Here is a 25,137-nt window from a genome sequence, read left to right as displayed (position 1 = left end):
CTTCAACAACGCAGGAAAGAATATCCACTGGAAAAAAGACAGTCTCTTCAATAAATGGTGTTGAGAAAATTGAACAGCCACATGCAGAAGAATGAAATTGGACCATTCTCTTATACCAGACACAAAGATAAACTCAAAATGGTTGAAAGATCTAAACGTGAGACAAGAATCCATCAAAATCCTGGAATAGAACACAAGCAGCAACCTCTGTGACTTTGGCCATACCAATTTCTTGCTAGACACATCTCCAAAGGCAAGGGAAATAAAGGTAAAAATGAACTATTGGAACTTTATCAAGATAAAAACCTTTTGCACAGCAAAGGAAGCAGTCGACAAAATCAAAAGACAACCTATAGAATGGGAAAAGATATTTGCAAATGACACATTAGATAAACAGCTAGTATCCAAAATTTGTAAAGAACTTATCAAACTCAACAGCCAAAGAACAAATAATCACATCAAGAAATGGGCAGAAGACATGAATGGATATTTCTCTAGAGAAGACCTATACACGGCCAACAGACACATGAAAAAAATGCTCAACATCACTTGGCATCAGGGAAATATAAATCAAAACCACAATGAAATATCCCCTCACACCAGTTAGAATGGCTAAAATGAATAAGTCAGGAAACGACAGATGTTGGCAAGGATGTGGAGAAAGGGGAACTCTCTCACATTGTTGGTGGGAATGCAAGCTGGCACAGCCACTCTGGCAAACAGTATGGAGGCTCCTCAAGAATTTGAAAATAGAGCTACCCTATGACCCAATAATTGCACTGGGTATTTACCCCAAAGATACAAATAGAGTAATCCCAAGGGGCATCTGCAACCCAATGTTTATAGCAGCAATGTCCACAATAGCCAAACTGTGGAAAGAGCTGTCTATTGACAGATGAATGGGTAAAGAAGATGTGGTATATATATATACAATGGACTACTACTCAGCCATCAAAAAAAAAATAGAAATCTGGCCATTTGCAATGACGTGAATGGAACTACAGGGTATTATGCTAAATGAAATAAGTCAATCAGAGAAGACAATTATCATATGATCTCATTCATATGTGGAATTTAAGAAACAAAGCAGAGGAGCATAGGAGAAGAGACGAAAAAATAAAACAAGGTGAAATCAGAGAGGGAGACAAACCATAAGAGATTCTTAATCATAGGAAACAAACTGAGGATCGTTGGAGGGAAGGGGGTAACTGGGTGATCGGCATTAACAAGGGTATGTGATGTAATGAGCCCTGGGTGTTATAAAAGACTGATGAATCACTAAACTCTACCTCTGAAACCAAAAATATATTATATGTTAATTAATTGAATTTAAATAAAAATCTAAAAACATATAGTCTTTAGATCATGGTCCTAGACAAGAAAATATCTCTATTTTACAAACATCAGACACTTGCAATCTTCCTAAGTTCTAAATAGAAAAGGTAAAAAAATAATAATAAAAAAATAAATAGAAAAGGTATAAGAATACGAAAGTAATAGAGAATTTGGGCACTATTTGGGTAATATCAAGTCAGTATATTTTGTCAATAATAATCCCTAGTATCTAGCATTCTGAAGCTCTTATAGCAATAGTCAAGCCTAAAAGACTCTGATCATAATTTCTTCTACAATGTAGAAATAATACACCTTCTATCTTTAAGGCTGAGCTGTCAAAAAATGCTTACAGGTTAGGAATGTGTGGCTTGGGTGACAATTCTCCGTGAATTTTTACGTTTCTTCACATCTTGTAAGTAGAGGCACTGACAGTCTTCTATTCTGGACTATCTTTTCTAGGATACTTTACAAAGAACAGTCTTAAAAGATGGAAAGAGTATGTCCCTATGGAGCATAGGATAGGGTTGTTTGCTATCTAGTAAAATGAAAATAATGTCTCCCTCTGGTTCAAATTTTGGGCAGATTTGGGGTTCTCCTAAGCTTGGAGTTCCTCAGCTGTGACATAAATCCACTGTGTACATAGCACTCATTAGAGCCATCAACATTGCTCCTGTGGGATTTGGAGAAAGTGGAGAGTGGGCTAACTAACGTGAAGTTCAAACTACTTCACATGTCTTGAGTAATAAAGCCCCCTGTCTCTGACTCGGAGTCTTATGTCTTCTGCCAGATGCCATGAAACCGTGGCAAGCTAACTTCCTAGCTTGAGAGCAGGGTAAAAGCTCAGATCATGGTTCTTGACAACATGATACATGAGAAGTCCACTAAAGAGAGGAGGAGGACAAAAGAAAGCCCACACTCAGTGTCCAGGGAGAGTGTAGAAAATAAAATGACAAGAAAATGAAGAAAAAACATCAAATAACTATGCCCCTTCCTTTCCCTCTCAGAGCAGAATGCCTGGACAGAGCAGGGAAATGGAGACACAAAGAAATATCCATATGAATGAGGGGGGATCCGATCCCAGGAATGTCAATTGGGAGTCAGGAGTAGCTAATGACATGCTTCCCCAGGATAGTGGATGCTATGGTATGGCTCCCAGTTCTTCCCTCTTTCAAGACTAATGCACTCATTTCCCTAGATGGTGGCAGTATTGATGTCTGACAGTTTACAGCTAAATATTTCTCAGAGAACTGCTTTCAGCTGAAAAGAGCTGCACTGCCCAAGGGAATGTCCCCACAGGTCAGGTGGGCAGGGAGCAATTTTCATCCAGTGACTGGTCAATACAAGTCTAATATTGATCCAATACTAGTCTACATAAGGTGCCTAGCCCCCTTGCCTTAATTCAGGACATCTTTATGGTTTATTTCAGCTTCAAAGATTCTCTACAGGATTGGCTGAGATTTTGTGGCATTCCGTCACACTTCAATCCTGCTTTGATCATTCCTCCGCCGCTTCTACCCATGTGTAAATTCTAGGAGCCCTTCTCACCAAACTTCTGCATGCAAATCTCCACCTCAGAGTGTGTCTCCTGGAAATCTTACCTGCAACACTTGAGAGAGTTTATGCCCCTAGAGTGCCACACACAGCGTCATCCAGCATGATGCAGAAGCAATAACACTTCATTGGTGAAGGATGCTAAGTAGGCCTGAAACAGCACTCATGTCTCCTACAGCCCACACAATGGGTGCAAAGACACCCAGTGGTTTCTGTATGCTCTGATAAAAGGACATGAGTTCTGAGAGCTGGAGGACGAGCAAAAGCGTAGAGTTGGGATAGCAAAGCCACAATATGTGGAGATTTCACTTCTAGAAATATACATCTGGGAGCCAGGATATATGCCAGCACAGTATTCAAATGACCACATGGATGTTTCAGCAGATACTAGTCTAGGGAGAAAACCAGAATGGCCACTCCATAGCAGAGACCACTTAAAATCCACAGGCCCTTGTAGCCTCCTGCAATCATGTGGTCACATAAGCCTCATCCCCAAATACAACAAGATACCATTTTAAAAAGATATAGAAGGAAGGGAAATAAATTATAAATCTAAGACTCTGAATCATTCAGAAAAGAATATTCAAAGCAGAAGATATTATATACTGGCAAATTTGAAGTTTATGTTCTTACCCCTTCCTCCCCAACTTCTGTCATCAGAAGGTATAAGAAACTTGAGGGCTACATTCCCTTGGCACATTTGTATTAGTGAATTTGCAACCATTGGTAAATATAGGTCGATAGCAATTCCATAAAGAAAAATTCTAGTTTTTAAACCCTAATGGTATGAATGATAGTACAGCTACAAAGGACTAGAACTTACATGGGTGGTTTGAAAGTCCTCTGATCCAATAATATGAATTTTCAATCGACCAGATTAACAATTCACTGAGAACTGAGCTTTTCTTATCTCTGAATTCCCCCCAGCAACTAGGGTAGCATATGATGAATAAATATTTGAATATAATTTACTATCATCATATTACCAATTTTGGATCTTATAGTTCCATTCTGTGTCTTAAAGATTTAGAAGTCTTTTGATTTTTAAAACCTTTTAATAACATGAAAATATCTGCATGAACATCATTTTTTAAGTTCCTATTACAAAATACCTTATCAGGATTAGCCTAAGACTAGGAGTAAGAAAAGAGAGCAGAGTTCTGGGAAGGAAGAAATAAGACTTAGGGAGGGTGCAGGGCAGAGGGGAGTGCAGTGCGGGGGAGGGGCTGCAGGATAGACAGACCAAACAGATTTGTGGGTTCACAATTTGCCTCAGGCCAGCCCTGAAAAGGAGCATGCAAGAACAGTAATTTTATCCCCAAAATGTACTTTGTACTGCAACAGCTGAAGTAGGAAACAAGTATGATTGAGAAATAGCAACAGGAAAACAAAATCTCCCCAATGATTCTGTTCCATTTCAGACATTATCTACTCTTTTGAGTTAAAGTGCTTGTGGTAGGCAGAATAACGCACCCACCAGAAAGATGCCTACATCCTAATCCCCAGAACCTGTGAACACACTACCTCACATACCCAATGGGACTTTGAGCTGTATTTAAGCTGTGATTAAATTAAGGATATTGACCTGGGAGACTTCACCATGGATTATCCATACTGGGCCCAATGTAATCTCAAGGGATCTTAAATGGGGGAGGCCCAGAGTATTGGCGTCAGAGGAATGCTATGTGAGAAAGACAGGCCATTGCTGGTTTTGAAGATGCAAGTGGAATAAAGTGGATCCTGGAAAAAGCAAGAAAACAGATCTTCCCCTACGGCCTCCAAAAAAGAACACAGCCCTGCAGTAACCTTGATTTCAAGCTAGTGAGAACCATTTTGGACTTCTGACCTCCCAAAATTATAAGCTAATAGATGTGTGTTGCTTTATGTCACTAAACTTGAGGTGATTTATTTCAGCAGCAATAGGATACTAATACAGTGTTCACTGAAGCAGAAGGAAGCAAAGCTGAAGAAAGAATCAAATCACTATTCAGTCAGTATATTTGTTTAATCACTTGAGAAAAGGTGTTTGAGTAAGTCTTCAGACTGACACATTATCCATTGTTCTTCCATTGGGAAGCATTCCCACATGAAGTCTCTCTGGAAGACAAATCTGACCAAGAAGCATTGATGCAGTTCCACAGGGAAGACAGCAGCTAAACAAGAGTGTGTGTCACAGCAGCACTGAAACAGAGATGGGTCCTGGGGGCTTTTTATGTTTCTACTTCCCTGAGAGATTTTTAAAATACGAATGGTGAAAAGGAACATAGCAGTAAATATTCGGGCTCGTGGGATAATGAAAAAAAAATCAATCATCTCAAAACAACTTCATCTCCGGGATGACTTCAGTAATTTAGGAAATAATGGCCTGTCCTGGATATGAACTTGTTTTTCAACTTGTGGAAAATACATGCAATCTTACATTCCTCAAGAAAAAAAGAGGCAAGTGATAACTAATTATTTATTGACTAAATATTCTATAAATATTACATATGATGCTAAGCTAGAAACAATTAGAAAATAATGAATGCATCTATTTTTATATTTGTTTAGCACTTTTCAATTAAAATTAATATTCTAAAGGAGCCCAAGTTGACAATTAACCATTATTGTCTTTAGGTGATTGGTCTACAGAGTTATGTTGAAAGAGGGTTTTTAAAAATATAATGAATGTTGTGAGCCTGTGTGGCTCAGTCAGTTGTGTATCCGACTTTTGGTTTTAGCTCAGGTAATGATTTCAGAGTTGTGAGATCGAGCCCCATGTGGGGCTCCATGCTTGGCAGGGAGTCTACTTGAGATTCTCTCCCTCTCCCTCTGCCCCTCCCCTGCTCTCTCTCTCTTTCTCTCTCACAAATAAATAAATCTTTAAAAATATATATATAGTGAATGTTAGCAAATCTGAAAAGCAAAGTTACCTCTTAATCATCAGGAGGCAACTTTGCTATTTTACCAGTGACCTGTGAAAGTTCTCTCTGGTATTTATACTCTTTAAAATTCATCTGTGAAAAGGTAAACGAAGGGTGCCTGGGTAGCTCAGTTGGTTAAGCATCCAACTCTTGATCTCAGCTCAGGTCTTGATCTCAGGGTTGTAGGATCAAGGCCCACATCTGGCTCCTCACTCAGCAAGCAGTCTGCCTGAGATTTTCTCTCACCCTCTGCCCCTCTCCCTGCTCATACTCTCTTTCTCTCTCAAATTAATAAATAAAATCTTTAAATTAATTAATTTAGTTACATTTAAAAAATAAAAACGGGGGATACCAAGTAGCTCACCTTCTTTAGGAGACAGTCATTCTGTTCAGTCTTCTGGAAAAACTGCCCCATCTTTCCTACTGACTAGAGAAATCATAGATTATTTAAATTTACAATTAATCTATAAACATGGAAACACAATATTACCAAATTTATGCTGATAAAAAAGAAGAGTGATCACACGAAACTTAAGCTTTATCGTAAGTGCTTTTATTCTTAGGGCAGGGGTAGGCAAACTTTTCCCATCAAGGGCTAGATAGTAAACTTTTAAGGCTTTGCAGGTCACAATATCTCCTACAACTGCTCAGCACTGCCTCTGCAGTTGGACAGCAGCATAAAAACTCAAGTGGCAGCTACTGTGATAGACTGCTGCATTTCGTTTTGCATGTTATGAGATTTTCTCATTATTTTCTCCCCATAAGTCATATGTGAGGAAGAGAACAAGTGTGCATGAATATACACATATAAAACCAAGTAACCTTGAGTCTTGAAGTATATACCAGAAAAGCACTAATGGATTTGAACCTAATGATGCTTAATGAAGGGGTCTCAGACTAGAAGTCAAGAGATACAGGTTATGGTTCCACTTCCTTTCCCAGCAAGCTTAAATTTGGGGAGCTTCATTGTCTTCCTGTGTAAAGAGAGTCAAAGCATTCTGATGCCGTATCCTAAGCCTCCAGAGAACAGCTACCACAGTCATGCAGTTTTTTAGACACTGGAGCTCCTCTCAATAATACATCCCTCAATGCCTTAGTGAAAAAAGTCATCACTGGGCTCTCTCTAGTATTATAGAGAAGGGGGTGGAGCAGTGTGAGGCTGCCTATGATTAATCTACTCCAAAGTTTGCAATGTCTAAACCTTTGTTATTTCTTCCCCAACATTGCTCCCAGAAGCTTTGACATCTGAACCTCATTGAACGTACACAATCAATGAGCCCAAGTGTCAGTCAATCAACCAAGCAAACTGTTACAGATATGTTCAGCTGCTTGAGCGAATACATTAAATACAGACTCTCTGTGAACTCACATCAATAAAGTTAGCCTAATACAATGTTATATTCCATCTATCTTAATTTAACAACCAGAAAACCCATTCCCACGTAAATTCATCACATTTATGCCAATACATAATAATGAAATTTTGCAATTATTTTGAGCATAACTACACCCTCCTGACACTACCTTGTATTTGTTCTGACTCAAGTTATAGAGGCCATGCGAGGTGGTGTTGGTAGTTCTTGACAAGGTGAGGCAGAAGTAGCTGATTTTGCTAGCAAGGGAGTGTTAAAAACCTCAGGGATTCAACACTCTCAGCTTTGAGTTTATACAGATACCCCATTCCAGGTCCCACTTCTTCCCAATCTTTCAAGTAAGAAGTTGGCAGGTTATAAATCCAACTGATATTGTAACTGCAACCTACCCAGTTAAATTATGGACTAATCTGCAGCAAAGTCAGTTCATTGTCTACAGAAAATAAGAGAATCTTTTAGGGATGCTCTAGAAACCCTGATTTTTACCTAACAATGTCTTTAGTGGAAATTTTAAAGGCCTAAAGTTGGTCATTTTTCTCTCAGTCAACTCACCAGTGCAATCAAAAGCAGTCACCCTACCTTCTAGTTTTTGCAGTTTTCATTCTTACTGAAATAAAAGGAAACAAAAAAGTAAGATAGCTGCTTGGTCGCCAAGGCATTTGCTTCAACAATTAACCACAAGAGTTCATTTACTTAATCGTGATACCAATGCATGTCATGATTAGTAACTTTTTTTCCAGGCCAAGGAGTTTAGCAGTGTATTTAAGGCCAAGAACATAACTGAACCAATTCCAGAATTCTATATTTTAGGATATGTTTCCTGAGACCATTCCTATTATTACATAGTAGGATCTGGAAGAGAATTAAATATAAGGAATCGATTACACAGGTGGTTTGTGGGATACAAGAGCAAAATAGAAACCCTGAAATAACAGAGATCCTAAGTGTAGCTGCCACCCCTTAGGCCAGGGGAATACAAATGTTTAGATTATCAGAGCCTAGAAGCTCAGAGGAGGGAAACTTGGATGCTCCAGGTACCTCCAAGGAGACACACAAGCAAAGTACAAACACAAATGGAGACTGGAACAAAATGTGATGTAGGGGCCTTTTTAACAGGAATAACAAGCAAGCAGGATGAAAATCCCTTCTGTCCTAACTCCCAATTTCTTTGTAGGGCCTGCTGCTTGAGGTGCCTAACAGGCAAAGAATTCTGGGAAATGTAGCCTGCAAAATCCCAGCTACATCATCACTGAGCAGCACAGAGAAGGTTCAATTTGGAGTGAAATAATAATAGCTCCATCACTGGTACCTGCCATGTCCCAAGGGAGGACTCCTATTAACCCCTAGTAATGCTACCAAAGCATTAAAAAAACAAATGCCAATGTAGTATTATACAATAAAAAATAATTGCCACAAAACCAGAATGCTTAAAGTCAATAGGATGAGCACTTTTTCTCCCTGGAGGCAGAAAGCTCCATGAGAGTAAAAAAAAAAGTCTTGACCCTCAGTTCCAAATTAGCCTTTACACTTTGAGCTTTAGATATGTGTAAATACTAAAAGCCTCCATAACTCTGATGTCAAAAACCTGGAATTATTTTCCCATTTATAATTAGCCCATCTGAACACCATCTGAGACCTTACCCTCCAAAATCAGGAAAATGAAGTCTACTACTTCTTCAGTTCTTCAGATTCCCTGGAAATCTCTCCTTGTATTTAACAGAAAAAAAAAAAAAAAAACATTTCCCCGAATTATGTGGCCTGATTAATCAGGACTCTTTCTGGGTACAAATTACAAAAATTAAACTCAAATTGGGTTAGGTAAAAAAAAAAAAAAAAAAAAAAAAAGCAGAATTTATTAGCCCGTGCCAATGAGTCAGTATGCATGTACTGGGTATACCTGTATTCAGCTATTCAGGAGTGAAGAGATAAAGTAAAAAACTCTTCTTCATTGTTCTGGCCTGTTCCTGACCTCAAGTGCCTACCCTTGTTGCTTATTATTCTGCTTGTGACCTTACAAAAAGGATCTTCTCTACTCCGGTCACTTCCTCTTCCACCTATGCTCAGGTTTCTGGTTGGTTAAGATAAAACATAAATGAAGTTAAAAGAGGACTGATAAACTGGAGAAAACTTTAGTGATATATATAATATTAACTAGGAGTTAATATACAGATAATATCCTTTAGTAAAAGAGCTCTTTAAATAAAACACTTTGAAAGAGATGAACAACCCAAACAAATATGTAAAGAACATGAATAGGCAATTCCCAAAATAAGTGAAACATTCAAAACACCAAATCATACTCAGGAGAAAAAAGTTTCCATAAACCAATAGGGAAAGCAAAATTTTGTCACTTTAACAATGAGTATCAAATCATAAAATCTGTACAATTTTTGGCCCAATAATTCCACTTCTAATAATTTAGCCTGAGGAAATCATTAGACAAGTGTACATGTATAAAGATGTTGAATGTGATACTTTCTATAGCAGTAAACCCTAGATATAAGTTTAGTGTTCTTTAAGAACACTATGAACATAGTATTACTATTTTTTTCATTTCTTTGCCTCATGCTCCAATATGTGTAGCATGAAGCTGTTCCTGATCCTGTTGCTATTTAAACTTTTGAGAATTTTTGGCATTGATTTTTTGCATTACTTTCAGTTTTTTAAAATATTGCATTCAGATACTATTTATCTTGATTAGTAAGGATCTTTTGTGTGTGTGTGTGATGGTGCCCTTTAAATGTGCTGAGGCAAGTGTTTCATTTGCTTCACCCCATTTCCAGTCTTGTTTAAGAGAAACGAAACAGAGATTAACTTTACTCGTGTGTATTAGTTTGCTAGGGCTAATGCCACAAACTGGATGGCTTAAAAGAGATTTATTGTATTACAAGTCTAGACTCTAGAAGTCCAAGATGAAGATGGTAGGAAGCTTGGTTCCTTCTGGGGACTATGCTACAGAATATGTCCCATGCTTCTCTCCCAGCTTCTGGTGATTTGCTAGAAATCTTTGGTGATTCTTGGCTCATAGGTGCATGAATGTGATCCCTGTTTTCATGTTTACATGGTGTGTGTTTCTCCAAATTTCCCCTTTTTATAAAGACACTGGTCATCTTGGATTAAAGGCCCATCCAATTAATATCTTGGCTATTAATTCTGTACCTACCCAGAAGCAATTACCTTATAGGCTGAGAGATGTGTAGCACCTCAAGATTGCCTATTCACCAGTCCATTATTGCTCACTCTTATAACTCAGGTTCTGGAACAAAAGGAAGCAAAGAAGGGTTGAAAAGTCAGTGAACAACACGAACCCTAGGAGAAATGGGTCTATAGTTTTTTCTTCTCTTCCCTCATCAAAATCTTTGTACAGATGGTTGTTCTTTGCAAGGATTGTATATAAATGAGCAGAACTCACAAGTGTTTTTCACCCTGATATAATTTAATGTTTTAATGATGCCACTTAATGACGTGCAACAGATAGCAGAACTTCTGTCTCTGTAACTCATGATAATTAATTCAAGGGATAAACAACGAGTATTAACTGATGCTGTCCTAAGCCCAAGCAAAAAAGAAAAAAAAAAGGAATGGGAGAAAGAAATGCAAAGCTTGAGAGATCTCAAATCATGCTGTGGTATCATTCCCTTTTTGAGGGGATTTGTGGAAATAAACAGTAACAAAATTAAGAAGGAATGACAAACACGTATATCTCCTTGTTATTTGTTTTTTTTTTTTTATTGCCATCTTTTCATGACAAAATGAAATTAGACATGGTAGCTCTCAGGAAAAATTGGTCTATGTATTAAATGATATTCTATGCATATTCAATTATCTGTGCCATGCTGAATTGTATTAAGCTTTGTCATCACTGAAGTCTTATTGCTGTCATCCTCCAAATCATTGTTTGCACATTTTCTAGAAGGCATCATTCTAGAATTCTCAGGATAGGAAAATGAAATGTCCACACTTAACATAGTCTTCTTTCCCATCATCACTGGCTCCTTACAATTTTACCATACCTACTTCCTCCTTCCATTATGCCACCATCTCTCGATTTAGTTGTGGTCAGAGCATGAGAATTCTATCACATGAATTGAAATCACTTTACCACTATCTACTGTGATTTCCCAGTGCCTGGCTTACTCTTTGACTCTAACCTTCCAGAGATACACAACTTATTATTTAAATCTTGTAGTGAAAAACAGTTTTGGAATCATTTTGGAGCTTTGAAATAGATCACACAATCAAAAATTAAATATAAAATATGTATTTGAAGTTAAAATGTACTGCAATAGAGAAGACATCTGTTCATTATGAAATGTGCTCTCTGATGGGATATCTACAACTTCACAGCAGAAATAAATGTTTACTTGGAACATTAGATCCATCCTTGGACTATATATTCCCTCTGTTCTCTTTGTTATTTGCAAAGAGGGCTATGTAACTCAATCTACCTGTTTCCTGTCACCTTTACCTCTTTAATCCTTCTAGAAGAGGTATGACTATCCATACCCAAGGTGGAAACTACTCAATAAGAAAGTACAAGTGTATCTAGCTTAAAAAACAAAACAAAACAAAACAAAACAAAACAACTTGATAAAATGGAAACTTACAGAAAACAAAATAATGCACTACAGAGCCTTAATTATTACTCAACTACTTATAACATTTACAAACAATTTTTCTGTTATCATTGGAAGGAATATATCTATAATTATGAGAGTAAGGTCCTGGACCTTCAGATCCTACCACTCTTCCCCACTGGCAGCAAAGTAATTAGTGACCTACAAATCATTAACTTTAATTATAGGTTCTTTAGAAAAAAAATTGTATTCATTCTTCCTATTTGGAAGGGAAATCATGACATTATCATTTAATGAGTAGGTGCCATTTTAAAAGAATTACAAATATCTTGGTGAAAGAAATGCAGTTTTCCCAAACAAAAAATGAACAAATGCCTACAGTCACTACCAGTACAACCAGCCCTTTCTCTCGAAGTATCAGGTCCTTCCAGAGTCCTCTGGAATACAATATAAACATAGACAAGCCTCTGGTGGGTAGAACCTTTAGGACTATTATGCAATTCAGCCTACTGGCATGATGGGTCTATGTAATGAGATGCTCAAAACCAGCTCAAAGGCACACATTCTTGCAAAGTTCATATATGAGTTAAGAACCTGTCCACATTTCATTACATCCTTAAAATTCAATACCACACTAATTACCATTACAACCTGCTATAGTAAACACTAGGATATAGAAGATGGGGTGGGGAAAGGGGGATCTCACAACGTTGTTACTATCTGCAATTCTGAGATACCGTCCTGGTTGGGGAATGCGAGGTCTCAGTGACCTCATCCTCTTTCAGAGATGTTAGAGCATCTCATAGAGTCTTAGCCCTTAGCACAGGTAAAAGCCTCCAGATAGATAAGAATACTCCAAACATCACATCAACAGGTATGTTACTTAGATTATAGATGGACTTCCCAAGATTTTGTTCTTTAAATCAAAATTATTTAAAAACAGTACAAAAAAACAAAAAGGAGAGGAACAGACCAAGGTGGGTTCAAAATAGACCCTGTCTTCAGACTTCTGTTGCTTAAACTGAATTCTAGCTTTTCTACTTGGAAAACCTCTCTTTTTAAACTTAATCCAGACATAGAAGAAAAAATACATCTGCCATTCTACCCACCTTATGCCAAACCCTTTCTTCTCCCTGAGGAAAGAGGAATTGCTAACCAGATTGATAAGGCTCAAAATATTCATTTGGCCACACTTAAAAGTATGAGAATTCACTGTGCATTTAAAGTGCATAAGGCGCACACAGATTCTCTCTTGGCTTTCTTTCTTCCTGGCACTGCGTGTGTAAACAGACTTGGAATTACCACTAAGAAAGGGCAGGTCCTGCCAGATCTTGAGGAGCTGGTCATTACTTCTCACTACCATAGCTTGTGGCTGCCCAGAGGGTGGTAATGTGACAAGATAGAGACTGGGGCTGGGAACAGAATGCAGGAGGCCTCACTTAGGCTCACAGAAATGCCTTTAAAAGAAACACTAATGAACTGGAGTGTGTCCAGAGGTACACAAAGTATAAAAGTAACCCTTTGGGAAACACTAATATAGGATATGCGTATCAGATAAACAGCCCTGAGGCACCTATGCTTCCCCTTCTCTTATTAATCTCTTCTTGAAAGACAAATTGTAATGCAAGGAAGGAGCCATGAGTGAGGCAGGTGTTGGTTCTACTGGCTAGTCAACACCTGAGTCTATCAACACACTGTGTGAGCACATCTTATCTCAACCACACAGCTCAGCTGGAGGAACTGCCTCTCCCTCCCTGCCTTGCACCATCCTCAAGTTAGCCATTTTAATTTTAGCACCTTTTTGCTACCAAAGCTGTCTGTGTTCCTCATGACCTGATAGCCCTAGATTAATAAGACTGGTGGAGCAGACAAGGGGACATATGATATGACCTGTACCCTCCACCCCATCCCAAGGACTGCCCACTTACTAGAACTAATTAGAAAAGCACAATCAATAATGCATTAGCCAGCCTTTTGAAATTTCTCATGGGTCAGCAGCCATGGGCCCCGTTGAATTTTACACTTGAGAAGTTAACTGACTCTTACTATCATCTCAAAAGTCAGAGTAATAAGGGAAATACTTCTTTCTTTTCCAGGAAATTCATTTAAAAATTGGCATCTCACATAGAATAATATCACTTACAGTAAGTCTGAAGCTAAAGTAAAAAAAAAAATGTTTTCTAAGAATCATCTCATTGATTTTTGAAAATCCCCAGGTATTAATTTAATTAATAATATCTTCCCCACCAATAATTACAGTCACATAATATGGTGATTCTGATAAAATGATGTTCAAATATGTATGCACCTGAAATATTAAAAATTTTAAAGTAAAAGAGAAACTAGAATACTACAAGATACCATGACTGTATTCATGTGCTACATTTTTGATACAGCAAACTCCTGGAATCAAAAGCAAAATATCCATCAATAGGGTACTAGATAAATGAATCACAGTACATCCACAAAATAGTATTACATTCTGCCATTTGCTTTTTTATTTTTAGCTAAATTTTATATCCTGAAGACCTTTAAGCCATAAAAAAAAAAAACCTCTAGGTAGATCTGTCTGTTTTTCTGTGAAAATCTCAAAGATACATAATTAATTTTATTTTTAAAGATAACATGATCCTATTGGCATAAATTTCTTTGTGTGTGTGCACATGCTTGTGTGTGTGTGTGTGTGTCTGTGTGTCTGTGCGTCCTTGGGAAAATGTATTCATTCATTCCAAATATGCATTATACCCTCTTTTGAGTCAGGCACTGTTCTTTTCTAGGTTTTATGGGAACTTAGAGAAAAAAGACAAAGTCCTCATTCTTATGGAATTTACTTGTGCGTAGAAGACAAATAAAATGAACAATTAAAAGATAGACACTTTTGGAGAGTGACCAGTACCGTGAAGAAAATAAACCACACCAACAGATAAAGTGTATAAATAGGCTGAGGAAAGACCTGAAAGCCAGACTAGATCCGGGAGAGAAATCATTTAATGTAAGACCCTCAGACAACACAAAGCCAGGGAAGTGAAATGGGCTAAAAGAGACAGTAGGAAAAGTTAAGGAAGCAGGCAGGGCCAGATCATGAAAAGTCTTTTAGATCATGTAAAGGAGTTTACATTTTATTCTGTATGCTCTGGGAAACGAATGAAGCTAAGGTTAGAGCGTCAGGGGAGGTAAGCCAAAATGAGTTACATATCTTAAAGAGTACACAAACGCTCCCCATGCCAGTCCCCAGGGTGCATTAGAAACATCTAATATGAAATACAAACTCTTTCTTTATTGTTTTATTTTTTAACTGTGTGCATATAATATTTGAAATTTTTAAAAAAATGTTATTTACTTATTCCTGAGAGACATAGGCAGAGGGAGAAACAGGCTCCATGCAGGGAACCCAATGTGGGACTCCATCCCAGGACTCTGGGATCACGCCCTGAGCCTAAGGCAGATGCTGAACCTCTGAACCACCCAGACATCCCAATATTTGAAATTTTTAACAAAAAAAGGGTGGGGGCTAAGAATATAAGGTGGCAAACAAACACGGAGAATATTTGTTTCTTAATTTAGTGTACAACACTTCTTTTAAGCTTACCTGGAATGTCACCAGTCCTCACCAAAATGAGCAAGAACAGTGTCATATTAACAGTAACTAAGGTTTCCAAGCTTCTAAACTCCCCACCAAATCAGGTAGAAATTCCTTTTTAAAAGTTCCTCCCTATCTTCCAGCCCAATTGGAACCAATCATTTAACTTCTGGGAAACACAGCTTGGAATTATATAAAGAGAGCAGTGATATATACCTTAGGTATAATGAGTTCATGCAAGGAGAACTGAAACTTGAGTACCTATTGGAGTACTACTTGAAGAGTTAATAAAAGACAAAAGGCTCCCTGAAGTAGGATAAGACTTGAACATCTGCATTGTATGCAGAGTTCTCAGGTGATTCTGACCCAACATTGAGAACCACCAAGTTAATATATTTGGTCCATTTAGTGGTCCATTCCTGGCTATGCAAGCCCCAATTAAGAAAGGGTTTGTGCTTATCCTTCCCTCTTCTGCCTGAACTACAGACTTCCTATGACCCTGCTCACCAGCTCTTAAATGAAGTTAACAAAATTAAAATTGACCAAAATAAAAGATCCTGCATAAATAAAAAGTCACTTGTGTAAATATTAAATATTATATGTTATATGTTGTAGTCAGTTTTTACAGACACTTTGGAATTTGCATGTGCATGAGATGGGTAGGAGTTTCATGAGACCCAGCCTTCTCAGTGAGTGGCAGTGGACGGTACTGTCTTCTCCAGTAGGGACAATGATGCACTTGGGTCCATACTTAACCATGCTATTGGCAGTGTCTCCCAATACCAATGTCTGACCCAGTCTTGGGCCAAGCAGTGGCATGGCTGCTGCTGTGCTCTCTATAACACAGCCACCACAGTTCTTGTGTCCCTCCCAGGTAAAAAGGGACCCAGTGAGGCTCTGGCTCTTCCCATTACTTCAGTGCTGAAAAAGAGCTACATGGGATCTGCAAACCGCCACCACCACCACTACCCTCTACAGAGGGGCCAAATAAACACAACTTACAAATTTGAAGAAGGTTATGTATTCTAAGAGATAAAAACAAAAAAAGAAACCAGCAGATAAATTCCTTGCCTTTCTGGTCCTAACCCTACCTCTCACCTATGTCCCTAACCCTGTCCCCCAACTCTACTCATATCAAATTGATGGTTCCATTAGTCAGTCCCTAAAGCCATCCTCAAGAACCCCAACCTCACACCAACTAGAAGTGAGCTGTTAAAACTGGCAGTTGACCTCCTCACCTGTGGTCATGAAATATAATGGGCAAGAAGGATCCCATACTCCCACCCTGGCAAGTACCAGAGGCTGCAGAATGAAACAGAGATTTCAAAAAAAAAAAAAAAAAAAAACAGAAACAGAATCTGCTATATTGGCAGCAACTTCCTTGACGCCAGAGAGAGTTCCTTGCTACTCCGACCCATCAGGATTTGATATTTGCTGTGGACCAGTGAGAGCTGGATGGTTTTTTGTTTGATTTTTTTTAACATCTCATTCCAAACAAACCTACAATTATTATTGTAGTTTTCCTGGCACTTCTTAATAATCACACATGATTATGTTGAGAACCAATATTCTATAAAATACAAACAATATTGTATTTTAATTTGTATTTCACTTTAGTCCAGGGAAACACAAGAAGACCTGATGGAATGGGGTGAACATCAACCAGAGAACTGGACTTTGAGAAAAGAATGAGAGGTTATATAAATGGAAAGAAAAATGTGATGTTGGGCACCAAAGAGGTGGACTATGAAAATTCACTTTCACCAGCATGATAACTGTACTTTTGGCTACTGAATTCCTGCTTACAATAGTTATTATATCATTTAAAATATATACCAGTCTGGCAGGTATAAAACAATATGTCAATGTTAATTTAGTTTGCATTTTTATGACTACTACTGCATTAGAGCATCTTTTAATATATTTATCAACTGTTTGGATTTGCCCTTGTGAACTGCAGACTTATATCCTTCATCTATTTCTCTATTGAGTTGTCCTTTTTTGTCAAATTGTAAAAGCTGAGTATTATAGTTACTAACCCTTGCTTAATCCATCATCTGCTTTGCAAATATTTGTTCCAAGTCAGGTAACTATCTGCAGGAACTGCTTATCATTTATTTTACATACAAGATTTTAATTTTTTAAGATTTTATTTATTTATTCATGAGAGACACAGAGAGAGGCAGAGACACAGGCAGAGGGAGAAGCAGGCTCCTTGCAGGGAACTCAATGCGGGATTTAATCCCAGAACTCCGGGATCATGCCCTGAGCCGAAGGCAGATTCTCAACCGCTGAGCCATCCAGGCATCCCATCATACAAGATTTTTAATATTTATATTCTCAGATATGTCAATTTTTAAACATAGCTTCTAGAAATAATAATAATATTATTATCATCATCATCATAAGATCTTTCTTCCTAGATTGTATGTTATCTCCTAAATTTCTTTCTAAAATTCTTAAGACTTTAATTTTTATATTTAAGTATTTGAACTGAAATTGACTTTTATATATATATGAAATGTAGGAATCTGATTTTATACTCCTATAGGTGAGCAATCAGTTTTACCAGCACCAACTGTTAAATAAATCCTTTCTCCCTGAAATATTCTTGTCATATATTACATTTTAATGTTTTCTGCTCTATATCTGGATGAACAATTTGTCTACTCTTATGCCAGTTCTATATTACTTGGGTTTTAGTGGTTTCATACTATGTTGGGATGCCCCCTTCACTATTCTTTTTTTTTTTTTTAAGATTTTATTTATTTACTTACTTACTTACTTAACAGAGAGAGAGAGAGAGCACAAGCAGGGGTAGCGCAGGCAGGGGGAGAGGAAAAGCAAAGCAGAGAGCCCAACATAGGGCCAGATTCCAGGACCCTTAGATCATGACCTGAGCTGAAAGCAGATGCTTAAGTGACTGAGCCACCCAGGCACCCTCTCTGTCAATATTCCTTTAGATAAATTTCCTGGCTATTTTTAATATTTTTTTTTGTCTTCCAACTGAACTTTAAGTGATTGTGTCTATTTCTAGAAAACAAATCCAAGTTGGTATTCTAACTGTAATTATATAAAATATATAAATTGATTTAGGAATAATTCACTTTTTTAAGATTTTATTTATTTATTTATTCATGAGAGACACAGAGAGAGAGAGAGAGAGAGAGAGAGAGGCAGAGACATAGACAGAGGGAGAAGCAGGCTCCATGCACGGAACCTGATGTGGGACTCAATTCCAGGACTCCAGGATCACACCCTGAGCCAAAGGCAGACCCTCAACAGCTGAGCCACCTAGGCGGCCCATGGGAATAATTCACTTTTTACAATTACACAATTACAATACATGGTATGCCTCTCAATTTGTTCAGACCTTGATTTTATGTTGAAATTGCTATAGTTTTCCTCACATAGAGATTTTATTCATTTTGGGTTTTTTGGTAGATTGATTGTGTAATGTCAGCATAAAGACAGACTATCTTTCTCACCTCGTGAAACTTGCTTTGACAAAAACAGGCACGCAACAGTGATAAAATGCTAGTTCCAAGCCTAGGCCTTAATATGCCTTGCATGTTTCTGCTTGTTCTCTTCTACTGTTGCCATAGCCATGAAAAGAGTTTTCTCTATAGCCACTGACATTTCAACCTAAAGGCAGATCTTAGAGCAAAACTCAGCCAAGCCCAGCCAAGAGTTATGAATGAAATTGTCAAGATGGACCTGTCAAGACAGAACATTCAAAGATCCCATCTGCCAATCCCACTGTGTCCTTGTGAGGAAAGCAGCCCCTGCCATCTCTGCTGTGACTTATACCAGGTACATCAAGAACAACCAGCCCTGCCACTTAGAGCACAGCAGATTGGACCAGATATTCTTGTCCATGCTAAAAGCAGACATGGTAAGCTGAACATTAGGAAAAGCAAATCCTCTGAGAAACTTGCAGTGAAGCTCTGCCCAGTTGGAATACTCTATCAGATGGTAACATATCAACACCCTCAGTTCCTCTTGCTAAGGATGAAATAATATGCACACATAAGTGGGTCTTACAGGCACTGTATAATAAACAATTGCTCCACCTCTCCCTGTAGTTTGCTCACAGGCCAATCTGAGAAGTGCTGCCTACTAACCTCTTTGGTTTTGGCCTGTGAATGTCAACAAATCTCTATACTCTGACTTTTCATTTTCCAACAACAAAAATAATAACTGGTATATTTTAGTATTTATCATAAAAATAATTTCAAAACATGTCAATAATATCAAAACAAACAATACCAAAGAAATCTGGTATTGTTTTCCCAACATTTATGTTTTCCCAACATTTATATGTCTCTTTTTGTGCAATCCTAACAAATGAATCTATTATTGTTCCCCTTTTACAGGTGAGGAAACTGAGCTTTATTTTATTTTTTTTGTTTTTGTTTTTGTTTTTGAAACTGAGCTTTAAAGTGGTAAAATAACTAGTTCAGTGTCACATAGCTTGAAAGTAGAGGGACTGAGATACAAATCCAGACCTGTCTGGTGGTCTGGGTGGTCTTCTATGCTTCCTAAGCCATGGTTCTCAATGTGTGGCTCTCAGGCCAGCAGCATCAGCATCCCCTGGAAACTTGTTAGAAATGCACACTCCTGGCTCCTACCCAGACCTACAGAATCAGAAGCTCTAAGAATGGAGCACAGGAATATGTTTTAATCGAGCCCTGTCACTAGGATTCCAATGACTGCTTAAGTTTGAGAGCCACTGCTCTAGACCATACCACCTCCATAAAATGATTGTAAATGAAGGAAAGAATTTTGTGAGCAGAAGTGATCCGAAAGACTTCCTGAAGAAGATGTACTGTAAGCTGAACTTTAGAGGATGGAAGAACAGAAGTGGGTGTAAAAAGGAGATGGGAAAAGCTAAACCTACTCTTACCATATGATCCCACAATTGCACTCCAAATGAGTTGGAAATTTATGTCCACACAAAAACTGGCACATGGATATGTTTAGTATCACAGCTTTATTCATGATGGCCAAAATTTGGAAGCAACCAAGATGTCCTTCTGCAGATGAATGGATAAATAAACTGCTACATCCAGACAATGGGATATTGTCCAGTGCTAAAAAGAAATGAGCTATCAAGTCATGAAACGTCATAGAGGAGCCTGAAATGCACAGTACTAAGCAAAAGAAGCCAATTAAAAAAACTATTTACTTACAGTTATATGACTCTAACTATATGACATTCTGGATGTGGGCAAAACTGTGGCAATAGTAAAAAGATCAGTGGTGGGGGATTTAGGGGCTAAAGTAGACATTTTTAGTAGGTAGTGAAAATCCTCTGTGTGTTATTATAATGATAGATACATATAATTACACAATTGTCCAGCCTATAGAATGTACAACACCAACAGTGAATCCTAATGAAACTATGGACTTCAGATGTTATAATGTGTCAACAGAGGTTCATCAATTATAACAACATATCACTCTGTTGGGGGATATTGATAATGAGAGAAATTGTATGCGTATGAAGGTGGAGGTATATGAGAAATTTCTGTACCTTCCTCTTAATTATGCTATGAACCCAAAACTGCTCTAAAAAATTAGTCTTAAATAAATTAATTAAAATGCCAAGAAGCAAAAGTACTTTGCTGAGGAGAGTTCAAAGTCAAGAGTGAGGGGATCCCTGGGTGGCGCAGCGGTTTAGCGCCTGCCTTTGGCCCAGGGCATGATCCTGGAGACCCAGGATCGAGTCCCACGTCGGGCTCCCGGTGCATGGAGCCTGCTTCTCCCTCTGCCTGTGTCTCTGCCTCTCTCTCTCTCTCTGTGTAACTATCATAAATAAATAAAAATTAAAAAAAAAAAACAAAAAAAACAAAGTCAAGAGTGATTAGGACAACACCAGCTTTCATAGAGGAGATAATCATTACAAGTAGCCATAAAGAGTTTGGAATTTGCCCAAAGAGAAAGGAAAGTGCTATTTAGGTATGGTTTCTTAATGTTGGCACTAGAGATACTTGGAAAAGATAATTATTTGTCATGGAGGGGCTATCCTGGGCGCTGTAGCAGCATCCCCAACCTCTACCTACTAGATGCCAGTAGTACCCTCCAGTTGTGACAACCAAAATCTCCAGATATTGTCAAATGTCCATGATGAGGGGAGAAGGGAAAATATAAGATTGCCCCGGTTAAGAACCAGTTAAACAACCAAGTGAAGAGAACACATGGAAAAGGCATGCAGACAAATAGCATAAAGGAAGAAAATGGTTTGGTTGAAATACAATGTTGTAACAACTATTCATTATGAGAAGTAGACCCCAAGTCTTCATACTTTTGGTTTAAAAGTTTGAGGTATATTCTGTAAACAAAGAGGAACTACAGAAGGTCTTTGATCTGGGAGTAACAGGTTTAGAGCATTAGGATTTTCAACCATAAGGTTATTTGGAAGGGATTAAAAAGAGTGGCTAATGTGCCTTGGTGAGAGAGTTTTAACGAATTTTTATGTAGTTAAACCATTTATACTAAATATTTTCTTTGTCAACTAAAAGGTGGTGAAATTTTTTTTTTTTTTTGGTGAAAATTTTATACGTGTGCAATATATTTCATAACAAAATCTTCTCCTGGGGTGCCTGGGTGACTCAGCTAGTTAAGCATCTGCCTTCAGCTCAGGTCATAATCTCAGGGTCCTGGGATCAAGCCCCAAGTCAGGCTCCCTGCTCAGTGGGAAGTCTGCTTTTCCTTCTCCTTTTGTCTGCCCCTTCCCCCTCCACTAGTGTGCACTCTTGCTCTCTCTCTCTCAAATAAATAAATGCAATATTTAAAAAAAAATAATAAAAACTACTCCTTAGGGGCACCTGGCTGGCTCAGTTGGTTAAGCATCTGATTCTTGATTTTGGCTCAGGTCATGATCCCAGGGTTGTAACATTGAGCCCTGGGAAGGGCTCCATGCTTAGCAGGGAGTCTACTTGAGATTCTCTCTGTGCCTCTCCCTCACCCTCTGCTCCTCCCTCTGCTTGTGTGTATGTACACTCTCTCTCTAAAAGAAATAAATAAATCTTACAAAAAAAAAAAAGGCTTCTTCTTAAAAAGCTCATTTGAAAAAAAGAAAGATGGCACTGTTTCTAGCCATTTACTCCTGTTTTCTCTATCATACCATGAGCTTTATTTTTAGAATAGTTTTATTCTATGTTGAAAGGTATCTGACATTTAAAAAACATTTTAAGAAGTAATTATTTAATAATTTAAAACATGAAATAATTTGAAACATGAAATAATTATGTGATTATTAATATTATACTAGCAGATTTTTTTCAGACATTTAAAGAATAGTACAAACGCGAAGGTAAAAAGCTGGGGCATCTGGGTGGCTCAGGCAGTTAAGCCACTGCCTTTAGCTCAGGTCATGATCCCAGGGTCCTGGGATTGAGCCGACATAGGGCTCCTCCGTGGGGAGTCTGCTTCCTCCTCTACCTCTCCCTCTGCCGATGCCTCTGCTTGTGGTCTCCTGCTCTCTCTCAAATAAATAGTCTTAAAAAAAAAAAAAAAAAAAAAAAAACGAGATAAGGTAAAAAGCACCTCGAATCTATTTATCTATTTGTAGTCTTTTAATGTTTTTCTGAATTTTCTTTCAAATATATTTTATTTTATTTTATTATTTTTTTAAGATTTATTTATTTATTTATTTATTTATTTATTTATTTATTTATTTATTTATTTAATTTATTCAGAGAATGAGAGAGAGAGGCAGAGACACAGGCCGAGGGAGAAGCAGGCTCCATGAAGGGAGCCTGATATGGGACTCCATCCCAGTTCTCCAAGATCACACCCCAGGCTGTAGGCGGCACTAAACCACTGCGCCACCAGGGCTGCCCTCAAATATATTTAAATATAAGAATTCATACCATGAGCTTTAAAGGAAGTGACAGTTCTTAGCTCTGAACTGGCACATAGGGATACTCCATACATTTTGTTCAATGAATAAAATTTTTGATGAAATATAATGAAATATATATTTTATTCTAGGATTTAAGAGAAATTGATTTTTGTACTCCTGTATTGTCTATGTACAGTGATTATATTTCAGAGTTTTTTTGTCTTTAAAATCTATCTCTGTACTCTTGGACTCCTCAGCAAAAAATGTTCATGCCCTTATTTCCCATGGCTCTCAACATAGGTGCCATGAGCTCCTGTAGCACTGTGATAATAATATGGCCCATAATGTTCAATTAGCTTTTGCAACAAGTAGAATATTGCCTGAACAGATGAAAAGGGATGCTCCAAATTTAGTCTTGTTAAACTGAAAACTTTCAAAAATTGGGGAAAATCAAATCATATGAAAACCAAAAATAATACATTTTGTAGAATATAACTTATTAAAATCTGAAGTGAACACAAATTCAATAAGCAGAAGATTAAAAGTGGCATCCCATTATAATCATGTAACGCTGAACTAAAATGATAAGGTTGTTAATTCTCTTCTATTAGAGATAGTCTTATTGGTGTAGATCACATAATAGAAACAGAATATGTATATTTTCTATGGAGCAATTCCTTTACTATGATTTTGATCAGCACATCTTTAATTATGCATTAACACATAAATAATAACACAATTTTGAAATTATATAGAGTTCTCCCACAATCACATGGCCTGAAAAATGATACCCTAAGTGACCCTGAGTGATTAAGATTTTCTTTTATCATAAAGTGTCCTCCAGCTCCCAAGAGTAACTGGGAAATAAATAAGAGGCAGACAAAGCATATGAATCAAATATAAATATGAAGTCTTAAATACTTTGCATACTTTCTTGAAAGATGGTAGAGACTTTTTTAGGAATATGGTTATTTTTATTACTATATGAATGTATATTATGACTTGCTATAGGATATTTTAAAAGGAGATCTAGCTTGATTGAATTTAACCTATTGGAAAAGAAGTAGTTCAAGGCTAAGATGAATAAACAAAATAGAAAGTGCAGAGATAAATATGGAATTTTAGATGCTCTGAGTCAGCATGTAAAGGCTATAATATCCCATGACTTAGAACAGAGAAGTCCTATTTACAGCAAATAAGAAATGCACTGATCCAGGCAGTTAAGGTTTCTAATCCCCTCCCCTTGGGTATGGTCTGGGTTAATGACTTGCTTCTAACAAATAGAATATGGCAAAAGTGGCCATAAAATCAATGGCCTAAGATCTGAGGTGAGGTTACAGAAAGACCATGGCTTTTACCTTGGGTGCTCTCTCATACTCTCTTACATACTCACTTTGAGGCAAGTCAGCTGTAATGTTAAGAACAGCCCTCTGGAGATGCAGAGCTTGGAACTAGAGATACATAGCAAAGAACTGACCAACAGCCAGTACAAGAAAAGAAGCCCTCAGTTCAACATCCCAAAAGGAACTGAATCCTGCTAACAACCAAAGAAGTCACAGAAGTGACTGAGAAGTGTATCCTCCCCAGTCAAAGCCTAACATAAGACTATGGCCCCATCTGACAGCTTAACTTCAACCTCACCAGAGACTCAGAACTAGAGGCATCAAGCATCTGACTCAGAGAAATTGTGAGATAATAAATGTTTACTATTTTAAGCCACTAAGTTTTACAAGCTAAACTAGAACTCACAGCTATAGCTTACCATTGGCTCAATGGTTGAAAGAATGCATTTTTAAGGTGTGAAACTCAGAGACTAATCCTTAGACAAGAGATAAGATCTTGAGACCAAAGGGTAATAATGATGGCAGAAGAAACTGGAAAAGATGTATCTAGATTTTAAAGCCCTCTCAAGTAACCCAGTAAAGTGAGAATTTACTTTTAATTTTGCTTAAAATATATGCCTTTCTTT

At 37.6% G+C, this 25,137-nt stretch overlaps 1 long non-coding RNA gene across 4 annotated transcripts in view; it reads right to left on the bottom strand.

The window, feature by feature from the left end:
- The window catches only part of LOC140609158 (uncharacterized), a 91,386-nt gene that overhangs the window by 5,001 nt on the left and 61,248 nt on the right, over nucleotides 1-25,137 (bottom strand). The window contains exons 2-6 of one of the 4 annotated variants that reach the window (XR_012011101.1): nucleotides 10,340-10,418; nucleotides 9,060-9,230; nucleotides 7,715-7,769; nucleotides 6,154-6,216; nucleotides 4,873-5,085 (exon numbers count right to left, since the gene is read on the bottom strand). This is a non-coding gene — a long non-coding RNA (uncharacterized lncRNA). Of the gene's footprint in view, nucleotides 1-4,872; nucleotides 5,086-6,153; nucleotides 6,217-7,714; nucleotides 7,770-9,059; nucleotides 9,231-10,339; nucleotides 10,419-25,137 lie in introns of those variants that run through there. The other 3 variants (XR_012011103.1, XR_012011100.1, XR_012011102.1) reach the window with 3 other exon arrangements.

Source organism: Canis lupus, chromosome 18, assembly GCF_048164855.1.
Source record: "Canis lupus baileyi chromosome 18, mCanLup2.hap1, whole genome shotgun sequence".
NCBI classification, from domain to species: Eukaryota; Metazoa; Chordata; class Mammalia; order Carnivora; family Canidae; genus Canis; species Canis lupus.
The sequence above is the reverse complement of the archived record's forward strand: the minus strand, read 5'-3'. Positions and strand labels throughout refer to the sequence as shown.